Raw genomic sequence first — 13,337 nt, 5'->3', positions numbered from 1 at the left:
TTGGAGAATACCAGTGGGAAATCTCCATCTGCCCAAAAATGATGGCTGCTTACTGTTTTAATGTTTCTGTTAAAGCATAGAGATGAACCTGGCTCAAGTGAGATATTGGGTATCACGAAGACCCATTCTTGCTGCTTGGGAGAGAGGAAGCCCTCAAATCCTTCCCCTAAAAGTTCTCATGGGGAGCAGCCCACAGAGCCTGGCTGTGAGCTGTGAGCTATGAGCTGTGCACAGACTCATTTATGTCTGCCTTCAACATCAACTAAATGGAGGTCCAGAACTTCCCAGGCCTGCAGATAGATGCATCCCACCAGCAGAGGGCTGCAATCATTGTGAATAAAAGCTAAATGTAATCTTAGATAGAGAATAAAGTGAAAATAAATCCTTTGATTGGGCTCTGTCTACAAGTATCCTAAGGCTTGTCTTATTCCTCATCTGTAAATAATCCACGGAAGGCCTGACCTGGAGAATGGAAATATACCCTGCTTTGTGAAAGTTCTAAACACACAGCCCCTGCCACCCAGGTTCAGGCAGAGTGAGCTGCCAAGGCCGTCGGGCATGGTTGTGTCTGCTCCTGATTAATGATTACACCCTGTCTTTTGATGAACCAACTCTACTTAGTATATCAGATTATCTCCCATGGACTAGTCATGGCAGAGCTGGGATGTGACGCAAAGGAAAGTGGAGGAAGGACTTTTGTGCAATCTTTCAGCTCAGCACGTTGAGATGGGAACGTGGTCTCCAGGCGTGGTTGGTGAATTTAGGAATGAGCAGTGGGATTACTGAGACATCACAAATGACTGCAATCCCAGGGGACTCCTCTCTGCAACCCTGACCTCCTGTTGAAACTTGCTGAATTTAATACAAGCTAGAGTATAAAAGATCTTGGGGTGGGTAGAGGGAACCTTGACATCAAAGCAAGAAACCATCAAGGAAAAGATCAATAGAGCTGATGATATAGAAAATTTAAATGTCTTAATATACATAAAATTTTAAAGTAGATAAATTAAGAAATACATATTTGAAACCTATGAGTTAATATCCTTAATTAACTCTTTATGAATCATAAAGATGAATATTCCAAATTGCTTAAAGAACTAAGAAAAGTACATGAACCAGCCACTCAAAAAAGAAATTAAATGCTCAGTAAATATAAGAAAATAGGTTTAACTTTACTAAAGGACAATTTTTAAAAATTGAGATCTTGTATTTTAGATGTTAAATAGATGGAGCCTGAAAAGATTGAAAATACTGTACTAAATGTTAACCAAAGTGTGAAGCAATGAGCTCTTTCATTTCTTTCACAGGAATGTAAATTGGTACAATCTTTGTGGAAGGAAATATGATTAAAATGTTTAATGTCCATAACCCTTGATACAGAAGTTTCTTTTCTGTAAATTTATTGTAAGGAAATAATGGGCAAATAGTCATGTTTATAAAAGTTCTTCCTAGCACTACTAGAAATAGTTTAAACTGGGCGTAGTGGCTCATACCTGTAATCCTAGCACTTTGGGAGGCCGAGGCGAGCGGATTGCCTGAGCTGAGGAGTTCGAGACCAGCCTGGGCAACACAGTGAAACCTCGACTCTACTAAAATACAAAAAGTTAGCCAGGCATGGCGGCATGCGCTTGTAGTCCCAGCTACTCGGGAGGCTGAGGCTGGAGAATTTCTTGAACCCAGGAGGCGGAGGTTGCAGTGAGCCGAGATGGCGCCACTGCCCTCCAGCCTGGAAGACAGAGCAACACTCTGTCTAAATAAATAAATAAATAGTTCTAAAAATAGTAAAAACAATAGAAAATTGCTTAAATTCATGGTATATCTAACCATATGACTATTTTTTAATGTGTGCAACATATTATTAAATACAAAGAGCAAGATACAACAGAGTTTATACATTAGGACCCCATCTTTTTAAATTAATAGACTTTATTTTTTAGAGCAGTTTAGGTTTACAGAAAAAGAGCAGAAAGTAACAAGATTCCCATATATCCTTTCTCCCCCCACCACAAGGCAAACACTGTTTCTCCTATTACTAATATATTAACGTCTTGCATTAGTGTGATACATATGTTACAAGTGATGAGCCAATACAGTTACATTATTATTCACTGACGTCCACAGTTTACATTAGGGCTCACTCTTGGGTGTTTGTCTATTCTATGGTTTTAAAAAGGTAATAAGACGTATCCACCACCACAGTATCTTGTAGAAGAGTTTCACTGTCTAAAAATCACCTGTGCTCTACCTACTATTGCTCTCTTCCACTCACCCCTTCCCCAAGCCCATGGCAAACACTGATCTTTTTACTGACTCCACAGTTTTGCTTTAGCAGAATGTCATAGAGTTGGAATCACATTATGTAGCCTTTTCAGATTGGCTTCTTTCTCTCAGCAATACACACTTAAGGTTCCTTCATTTCTTTTCATGACTTGTAGCTCATTTCTTTTTATCACCAAGTAATATTCCATTGTCTGAATGTACCACAGGTCGTTTATCCATTCACCTACTCAAGGACATCTTGGTAGATTTCTAGTTCACGTAATCATGAATAAAGCTGCTATAAACATTTCTGTAGAGATTTTTGTTAGACATAAGTGTTCATGTCCTTTGAATAAATACCAAGGAGCACGATTGCAGGATCATATGGTAAGATAATATTTAGTTTTGTAATATACTGCCAAACTGTCTTCCAAAGTGGCTGCACCATTTTGCTTTTCTACCAGCAATGAGTGAGTTCCTGTTGCTCACATCCTCACCAGCATTTGGTGTCAGGATGTGGAGCAACAGGAACTCTCATTCATTGCTGGTGACGATGCAATGAGATGCCACTACACATGAAAATCCAGCATGAATTTTGGCCATCCTAACAGGTGTGTACTGGTATCTCATTGTTGTGGGGTTTGTTTGTTTGTTTTAGAGAGAGTCTTGCTTTGTCACCCAGACTGGAGTGCAGTGGTGTGATCTTGGCTCACTGCAACCTCCACTGCCCAGGTTCAAATGATTCTCATGCCTCAGCCTCCTGAGTAGCTGGGATTACAGGCATGTGTCACAATGCCTGGCTATTTCTTTTTTTTTTTTTTTTTTTTTGTATTTTCAATAGAGACAGGGTTTTGCCATATTGGCCAGGCTGGTCTCAAACTCCTGGCCTCAGATGATCCGCCTACCTCGCCTCCCAAAGTTCTGGGATTACAGGCATAAGCTACCGTGCCCGTTCTGATTGTTGTTTTAATTTGCAATTCCCTGATGATGTATGATGTGGAGCACCTTTTCACATGCTTATTTGCCATGGGTACATCTTCTTTGGTGAGGTGTCTCTTACTATCTTTGGCCCACTTTTTAATTGGGTTGTTTGTTTTCTTGTTGGTGGGTTTTAAGAGTTCTTTGTATATTTTGGATAACAGTTCTTTACCATATGTGTGTCTTTTGCAATTTTTTTCCTCCAAGTCTCTGGCTTATCTTTTCATTCTCTTGACTGTCTCTTTCACAGAGCAGAAGTTTTCTACTTTTGAAGTCCAGCTTATCAATTAATCTTTTTCATGGATCATGCTTTTGGTGTTGTATCTAAAAAGTCATCTTCTACGTATATTCTAAAGAGTTTTATAGTTTTCCATTTTCCATTTAGATCTACAATGTATTATGGGTTAATTTTTCTGAAAGATGTGAGGTCTGTGTCTAGATTTATGTTTTTGCGTGCGGTTGGCCAGTTGTTCCAGCACCATTTGTTGAAAAGGCTGTATTTTCAACATTGAATTGTCCTTGCTCCTTTATCAAAGATATGTCAACTATATCTGTGTGGGTTCCTTTCTGGGCTCTCCGCTCTCTTCCCTTGATCTGTTTATCTACCACACTGTCTTGGCAACTGTAGCTCTATAGTAAGTTTTGAAGTCAGATGGTATCTAATTTGTTTTTCTCCTTCAATTTCATGTTGCCTATTCTAAATCTCCTTTGCCTCTCCATATAAACTTTAGATTCAGTTTGTTGATATCTACTAACAACTTGCTGGCATTTTGATTGTATCTAATGTGTAGATCAAACCAGGAAGATCTTGACAATCTATCTATGAACATGGAAAATCTTTCCATACATATATATATTGTTAGATTTATACCTAAGTATTTTTGGTACATAATAGTATGTTTTTAATGTAAATTCTAATTGTTCATTGCTGATATATACAAAAGCAACTGACTTTTGCATAATAATCTTATATCCTACAATCTTGATATAATCATTTAATAGTTCCAGGAGATTTTAATGTTGATGATTCTTTGGGATTTATTACATATACAATTTTATATGTGTGTGTGTGTGTGTGTGTATGTGTGTATGTATCTTATATATATAATACATGTATATGTATATATATTATATATGTATATATGCTAATATATATAACTACACATACAAGTATATATATAATTTTTTTTCACTCTGTCACCCAGGCTGACAATCACGGCTCACTGCAACCTCTGTCTCCCAGATTCAAGCAATCCTCCCACCTCAGCCTCCTTTGCAGCTGGGACTACAGGTACATGCCCCCCAACCCAGCTAATTTTTTGTATTTTTTTTGTAGAGATGAGATTTCGCCACATTGCCCAGGCTGGTCTCAAACTCCTTGACTCAAGCTATCCACCTGCCTCAGCCTCTGGGATTACAGGCATGAGCCACTGCACCAAGCCTTTCCATATATTTAGATCTTCTTTGATTTTGTGCACAGGGAATTGTAGGTTTCCTCACATAGATTTTATACATATTCTGTTAGATTTATATCTATTTTTGTGGTATTAACATAAACAATAGTATGTTTTTAATGTAAATTTTAATGTAAGTTCATTGCTGGTATATAGAAAACCAATTGACTTTTGTATAATAACCTTATGTCCTACAATCTTGATATAATCATTTAATAGTTCCAGGAGTTTTTATTGTAGTTGATTCTTTGGGATTTATTACATAGACAGTGATGTCATATGCAAACAAAGTTTTATTTCTTCCTTCTCAATCTATATACCTTTTTTTTTCTTTTCTTGCTTCTTGTATTACCTAGGATTTCAGTGCAATGTTAAATAGAATTGCTAAGAAGGGAAATCATTGGCCTTTTCCTATTGTTAGCAGGAAAATTTATGGCTTCTCACCTTAGATATGATGTTAGTCATTTGTGTAGATCTTTATCAAGTTGAGAAAGTTCCCTTATATACTGAGTTTTCCGAGAGTACTTACACTAACAGATGTTGAATTTTGTCGATATTTTTACTGCATCTACTGGTATAATCATGTGATTTTTTTTTTCTTCTTTAGCCTGCTGATGTGATTGTACTAATTGATTTTGAATGTTGAACTACTCTTGTAAACCTGGAATAAATCCCACTGGTTCTAATGTAGAAACTCTTTGTATATGCATTTTATTTGTTAATATTTTGAAGAATTTTTACATTTATATTCATTACAGATACTGGTCTATGGATTCTTTTCTTGTAATGCCTTGTCTGGTTTTGGTATTAGGGTAATTTTGGCCTCATAGAATGAGTTAGGAGGTTCCCCACTGCTTCTGTTTTCTGGAAGAGATTATAGAGAATTTGTATAATTTACTCCTTAATTATTTGGTTGATCAAGATGGATAAAAGACTTAAATGTAAAATCCAAAACTATAAAACCCTGGAAGACAACCTAGACAACACCATTCTGGACATAGGAACCGGCAAAGATTTCGTGACAAAGATGCCAAAAGCAAACACAACAAAAGCAAAAATTGATATATGAGATGGAATTAAACTTAAGAGCTTCTGTAGAGCAAAAGAAACTATCAACAGAGTAAACAGAAAACTTACAGAATGGGAAAAAATATTTGCAAACTATGCATCTGGCAAAGCTCTCATATAGAGCATCTATAAAGAACTTAAACAAATTCACAAGAAAAAAAAACAAACAACCCCATTAAAAAGTGAGCAAAGGACATGTACAGACACTTTTCAAAAGAAGACATACATGTAGCCAACAAGCATACGAAAAAAAGCTCAGTATCTCTGATCACTAGAGAAATGCAAATTAAAACCACAGTGAGATACCATCTCACATCAGTCAGAACAGCTATTATTAAAAAGCTAAAAAATGGCTGGGCACAGTAGCTCATTCCTGTAATCTTAGCACTTTGGGAGGCTGAGGTGGGTGGGTCACGAGGTTAGGAGTTTAAGACCAGCCTGGCCAAGATGGTGAAACCCCGTCTCTACTAAAAATACAAAAATTAGCTGGGCGTGGTGGCAGGCATCTGTAATCCCAGCTATTCGCAGGCTGAGGCAGAGAATTGCTTGAACCCAGGAAGCAGAGGTTGCAGAGATCATGCCACTGCACTCCAGTATGGTTTACAGAGTGAGACTCTGTCTCAAAAAAAACAAAAAACAAAAAAGGGGGGAAAAATAACAGGTACTGATGAGGTTGCAGAGAAAATGGAACACTTATGCACTGTTGGTGGGAGTATAAATTAGTTTAATCATTGTAGAAAGTAGTGTGGTAATTCCTCAAAGAACTAAAAATAGAACTACCATTCAACCCAGCAATCCAATTACTGGGTATACACCCAAAGGAATATAAATTGTTCTACCATAAAGACACATGCATGTGTATATTCGTTGCAGCACTATTCAAAATAGCAAAGACCTAGAATCAACCTAAATGACCACTGTAGATTGGATAAAGACAATGTGGTATATATATACCGTGGAATATTATGCAGTCATAAAAAAGAATGAGATCATGTCCTTTGCAGGAACATAGATGGAGCTGGAAGCCATCATCCTCAGCAAACTAATACAGGAACAGAAAATCAAATATTGCATATTCTCACATACAAGAGGGAGCTAAGTGAGGAAAACACATGGACACAAAGAGGGGAACCACAGACACTATAGCCTACTTGAGGATGGAGGGCGGGAGGAGGGGAGAGGATCAGAATAAAATAAGTATTGGGTACTAGGCTTAGTACCTGGGTGATGAAACAATCTGTACAACAAACCCCCATGACATAAGTTTACCTATATAACAAACCTGGACATGTACCCCTGAACCTAAAATAAAAGTCTAAAAAACCATTTGAATGAATTCACCAGTGAATGCATCTGGGCCTGGTGCTTTCTGTTTTGGAACGTTATTTTCAATTCTATCTCTTTAATAGCAATAGGTCTATTCCGATTATCTATTTCTTCTTGTGTGAGTTTAGGTAGATTGTGTCTTTCAAAGAACTGGCCCATATCATTTACATTATCAAATTTGTGGACATAGAGTTGTTCATAATCTTCCTTTATTACCCTTTTAATGTCCATGGGATCAGCAGTGATGGCCTGTCTTTCATTTCTAATATTAGTAACTTGCATCTTCTCTCTTACTTTCTTAGCCTAGATAGAGTTATATCAAATGCTATGGGTTGAATGTTTGTCCCTTCAAAACTGACATTAAAACTTCATCCCCAGTGCAGCACTGTTGAGAGGTAGACTCTTTGGGAGGTCACTGGGTCATGAGGGCTCTGCACTCATGAATGGATTAATTCATTCACAGATTAATCAATTAATGGGTTATTGAGGAAGCGGGCTACTTATCACAAGAGTGGGTCTGTTATAAAAGCCAGTTTGGCAGTCTCTCATAAGTGCTCTCACATGTGATGCCCTGCACCTCCTCAGGACTCTGCAGAGAAGAGTGTCCACCAGCCAGAAGGCCCTCACCTGACACAGCACATGGACCTTGGACTTCCCAGCCTCCAGACCTGTAGGAAATAACTTCCCTTTCTTTATAAATTACCCAGTCTCAGGTATTCGTTTATAGCAACAGTAAATGGACTGAGACATCAATTGTACTGATCTTTTCAAAGAATCAGCTTTTAGTTTTATTTTCTCTTTTGATGTCCTGTTTCCAATGCCATTGATTTCTGCTCTAATTACTATTATTTCTTTTCTTCTGTTTACTTTGAATTTAATTTGCTCTTCCTTGTTTAGTCTCCCAAAGTGGAAGTTTAGATTATTGGTATTAGATATTTCTTCTTTTCTAATATATGCATTTAATGGTATAAATCTCTCATTAAGCACTGCTTTTGCTGCAGCCCACAAACTTTGATAAGTTGTATTTTTATTTTCTCATAGTTAAAAGATATTTTTAAAGTTTCTCTTGAGATTTCTTCCTTGACCCATGTGATATTCAAGCATATATTGTTTAGGCTGTGTGCAGTGGCTCACACCTGTAATCCCAATGTTTTGGGAGGTTGACACAGGAGGATTGCTTGAGCCCAAGTGTTTAAGACCAGCATTGGCAACATAGTGAGACCCCCATCTCTACAAAAAATTTAAAAATTAGCCAGGCATGGTAGCATGCATCTGTAGTCCCAGCTACTCGGAGACTGAGGCAGGAAAATTGCTTGAGCCCAGTTCAAGGATGCAGTAAACTATGATTATGCCACTACACTCTAACCTAGGAGACAGAGCAAGATCTCATTTCTAAAACTAAAATACAATAAAAGTATATTCTTAAAGTATTTGGGGATTTTCCAGCTATATTCCTGTTTTTTTGATTTCTAGTTTAAGTTCATTGTGGTTCGAGAGCTTACTTTGTATGATTTCTATTCTTTAAAATGTGTTAAGGGTGTGTTTTACGGCCTGGAATGGTGAATGTTCCATGTCCCATATGAGTTTGAGAAGAATGTGAATTCTGCTATTGTTGGGTGATGTATTATATAAATTTCAGTTAGATCCATTTAGCTGATAGTGTTATTTGGTTCTACTATGTCCTTACTGATTTTCTGTCTGCTGGATCTGTCAGCTACTGACAGAGGGGTGTTGAAGTCTACAACCATAGTAGCAGATTTATTTATATCTCCTTGAAGTTCTATCAGTTTTTGCCTCATATATTTTGATGCTCTGCTGTTACGCACATATACAGTAAGGATTGCTATATCTTCTTGGAGAATTGACTTCTTTATCATTACGTAGTGCCCCTCTTTATCCCGGATAATTTTCCTAGCTCTGAAGTCTACTTTGTTATAAATTAATATAGCTATTCTAACTTTCCTTTGATTTGTGTTAGCATGGTGTGATGGTAGATTGGGGCTGCCAACTTGACTGGATTAAAAGATACCCAGATAGCTAGTAAAGGATCAATTATTCTCAGTGCGTCAGTAGGCACTGAAACCATCCCTCTTCTGCTGAAAGGGTTTGGCTTTTGATTAGAATAATTGGGTTGCCCCAGGTATGTCTACGAGGGTGTATCTGGGGGAGATTAGTGTGTGAGTCAGTGGACAAAGTGGGGAAGATCCAGATGTAATGTGAGTGGGCACCATCCAATTGATTGGGGGCCTGGATGGAAGGCAGAGGAAGGGTAAACTCTCTCACTTCCAGAGTCAAGATGCCCATTTTCTCCTGCCCTTGGGTGTCAGAACTTTGGGTTCTCCAGCTCTTGTGCTCTGGGACTTACACCAGATCCCCTCTCCCCACTAGCTCTCAGGCCTTTGGCTCAGACTGAGAGTTATACCTAGGCATCCTTGCATCTGAGGCCTTCAAACTTGCACTGAGCCAGCTACCAGTTTCCCTGGTTCTCCAGCTTGCAGACAGTCTATCATGGGAATTCTCAGCCTTCATAACAGAGTAAGCCAATTCCTCTAATAAGCCACTTGTCATCTATCTATCTATCTATCTATCTATCTATCTATCTATTTATCTATCTATCTATCTCCCATCAGTCTGCTTTTCTGGAGAACCCTGACTAAAAGACATGACATATCTTTCTCCATCCTTTTACTTTTAATCTATCTGTATTTTTATATTTAGGGTGGGTTTCTTGTACACAGCATATAGTTACTTCTATTTTGCTTTAATTCACTCTGATAATCTCTATCTTTTAACTGGTGTATTTATGATTAAGATTTAAGTGATTATTGATAGTTGGATTAATATCTTCTATGCTTGTTACTATTTTATATTTTTGTCCTTGTTGTTTCTTTTTTGTCTTTCACTCTTTTTCTGCCTTCTGTCTTTTTAATTGATTACTTTATGTAACTCCATTTCCTCACCTCTCAAAAAATCAATTATGTCCCTTTTTAGCTTTCTCTGGTCATTGCCCTTGAGTTTGCAGTATACATTTACAACCAATCCAAGTCCATGTTCAAATTATACTATACCACTTCATCACAGCTGATGCACATACCTTAGAGCAGACTATTCCCAATGCTCCCATCCCTTGTATTGTTACTTTCCCTTATTTAATTATTTAATTTATCCATAAGCTGTAACTACCAAATACATTATTATTGTTTCTGTTGTTATTTTGGACAAACAGTTATCTGTTGGATCAATCAGGAGTTAAAAAAAGACTTTATTTACTTTATTTTAGCTTCATTTATTTCTCTCTAATACTCTTCCTTTCTTTAAGTAGATCCAAGTCTCTTCTTATGTCATTTTCCTTCTCTCTGAAGCATTTCTTTTAACATTTATTGCAGTGTCACTGGTGACAAATTCCCTCAACATTTATTTGTCTGGGAAAGTCTTTATTTATCATTCAGTTTTGAAGGACAATCTTGCTGGATACAAAATTCTAGGTTGATGGTTTTTTTCTTTCAACTTCTTTCACTTCACTCTCTTCTTGCTTGTATGGGTCTCAAGAGAAATCCAGTATGATACTATCCTTGCTCCTCTCTCTATAAAGTGCTTTTTATTTCTGACTTCTTTCAAGGTTTTCTTGCTGTCTTTGATTTTCTACAGCTTGAATGTGATATGCCCAGGGATAGATTTTGTAGTACTGATCCTGCTTGGTGTTCTCTGAGCTTCCTGTACCTGTGGTATGCTGTCTATTATTAATTTTGAGAAATTCTCAGTCTTTATGGCTTCCAGTATGTCCCCTGTCCCTTTCTCTCTTTCTGCTCCCTCTAATATCACCTTTATACATATGTTAAATCTTTGATAATTTTCCTGTATTTCTTGGATATTATGTTCTGTCATTTTCGTTGTTTTCTCTCTCTGCATTTCCATTTTGGAAGTTTCTGCCGACATTTCTTCAACTCACTGATTCTTTCTTTGGCTGTGTCCTGCCTCTTGATCAATCAAATAAAAGGCATTCTTCATTTCTAGTATAGTGTTTTCTGTATTTCTAGCATATCCTTTTGATGATGTGATGATTATCATTATTATTATTATTTTGAGACAGAGTCTCGCTCTGTCACCCAGGCTGGAGTGCTGTGGTGTGATCTCGGCTCACTGCAGCCTCTGCCTCCCAGGTTCAAGTGACTTTCCTGCCTCAGCCTCCCAAGTAGCTGGGATTATAGGCACCTGCCACCACCCCTAGCTAATTTTTGTATTTTTAGTAGGGACGGGGCTTCCCCATGTTGGTCAGGCTGGTCTCAAACTCCTGACCTCAAATGATCTGCCCACCTCAGCCTCCCAAAGTGCTGGGATTATAGGCATGAGTCACTGCACCCGGCCTATTTTTTGTTTGGTTTGGTTTTGTTTATGAGATGAGGTCTCACTCTGTCACCCAGGTTGGAGTGCAATGGCACAATCACAGCTCACTGCAGCCTCGACCACCAGGCTCAAGTGATTCTCCTGCTTCAACCTCCCAAGTAGCTGGGACCACAGGCATGCACCACCATGTCTGGCGATTTTTTTTTTTTTTTTTAAGAGAGGAGGTCTTACTATAGTGCTTAGGCTGGTCTTGAACTCCTGAACTCAAACAATGTTCCTGCCTCAGACTCCCAAAGTGCTGGGATTACAGGCATAAGCCACTACACATGGCCTGATTATTATTATTATTATATTATTACTGTTAGGAGTTTAGGAGTAGAGGTTTAATAGGTAAAAGAAAGAGAAAGGAAAACAGCTCTCTCTCTCTAGTGTGAGAGAGGGGACTTCTGAGAGGAAAAGGCCTTGATTATTGTTTTTTAATCCACACAAAGTGTAAGTCATTTATTTCTCTTCTAGCCCTGGGCTCAGTACACAGATGGCTTCTCTTCACCCTTTGGGTTGACAATTTTCTCCAGGTTGCTTCTGAAATTATGATAAAGCTCAGCATAGAAAGCCCTCAGGTCAAGCACGGTGTCCTCGATCTCCCCATAGGGTACCTCATCTTGCCTGTGCACCAAGGCCTGGTAATAATGCATTACATGAATTTCCTGGGAGGCCTTGGCCACATCATCTCCGTGTTCTGAGAAGTACTTAGACGTGGCTGTCTGGAAGGTTTCCACTTTGGTCGTGACTGCATTCATCCTCTCCAGCGTCTTCTCCTGGAGTGATACCCCAAAATAATGTCCATCCTCAATCTTGGGGATCAGATGCTGGATCCATGTGATCACCAGAATGCATTTCTCTTTGAGAGTCCAGACTTCCGTCTTAACCAGGGAAACAGGAACAGGACCTTCTCATGCCAGGGGAGACTTCTTTCTTCGCCTGCTTATCTGTTTCCAACTCATCATTCTTGGATAGAGGGTCTGGGATGGGGATTCCAGTGGTGCTCAGAGGGAGGTCAGATCAGCCACATTGAGGGAGTCCTCTTGCAAGAGCTGATTCAGATACGATTTTCTGTGGCAAGAATCTGTAGGGGAATTCCTCAGTCTCCTGGAAAAGATTTTGCCTGAAGACCTCCGCCTGCTTTCAGGCATCCCCACTCAGGTGCACTCCACAAGGCTTGGCCATGCTGCTCCAGGTGCTAGATCTCTGGTCTCCTGGCTAGTCCTGATTCTTTATTAAAGTTACCATCTCTCTGCTTATATTATGCATCTGTTCTTGCATGTTTTTCACTTTTTCCATTAGAGGCCTCAACACATTAACCATAGTTATTTTAAATTCCCTGTCAGGCTATCCAAAATCTCTACAATATCTGGGTCTGGTTATGATGCTTGTTCTGTCTCCTCAGATTGTTTTTCGTCTTTCAATTTGCCCTGTCATTTTTTGTTGAAGGACAGATACAATGTACTGAGTAAAAGGAATCTGGTTCTTGCTACTGCAGTGGGCTTCTGCTCCAGTAAGCTCTTTTTTTTTTTTTTCAGTCAGGGTCTCTCTCTGTCCCCCAGGCTGGAGTGCAGTGGCACAATCTTGGCTCACTGCAACCTCCACCTCCTGGGTTCAAGCAGTTATCTTGCCTCAGCCACCCAAGTAGCTGGGATTACAGGTGTGTGCCACCACACCCGGCTAATTTTTGCATTTTTAGTAGAGACGGGATTTCGCCATGTTGCCCAGGCTGGCCTCCAACTCCTTGGCTCAAGCAATCCACCCACCTCGACCTCCCAAAGTTCTGGCATTACAGGCATGAGCCACCGCTCCTGGCCTCCAGTAAGCTTTGATTCTGTGTATTAACTTCTCTCGCCAATTGTAGGT

At 38.9% G+C, this 13,337-nt stretch overlaps 1 protein-coding gene and 1 pseudogene across 1 annotated transcript in view; both read right to left on the bottom strand.

Annotated features, from left to right (window-relative positions):
- The window catches only part of DPYSL2 (dihydropyrimidinase like 2), a 146,697-nt gene that overhangs the window by 98,625 nt on the left and 34,735 nt on the right, over nucleotides 1–13,337 (bottom strand). The window lies entirely within an intron of this gene.
- On the bottom strand, nucleotides 11,707–13,049 carry LOC101021764 (annotated as a pseudogene).

The sequence above is a fragment of the Papio anubis genome, chromosome 8 (genome assembly GCF_008728515.1).
Source record: "Papio anubis isolate 15944 chromosome 8, Panubis1.0, whole genome shotgun sequence".
In the NCBI taxonomy this organism is placed as follows: Eukaryota; Metazoa; Chordata; class Mammalia; order Primates; family Cercopithecidae; genus Papio; species Papio anubis.
The sequence above is the reverse complement of the archived record's forward strand: the minus strand, read 5'-3'. Positions and strand labels throughout refer to the sequence as shown.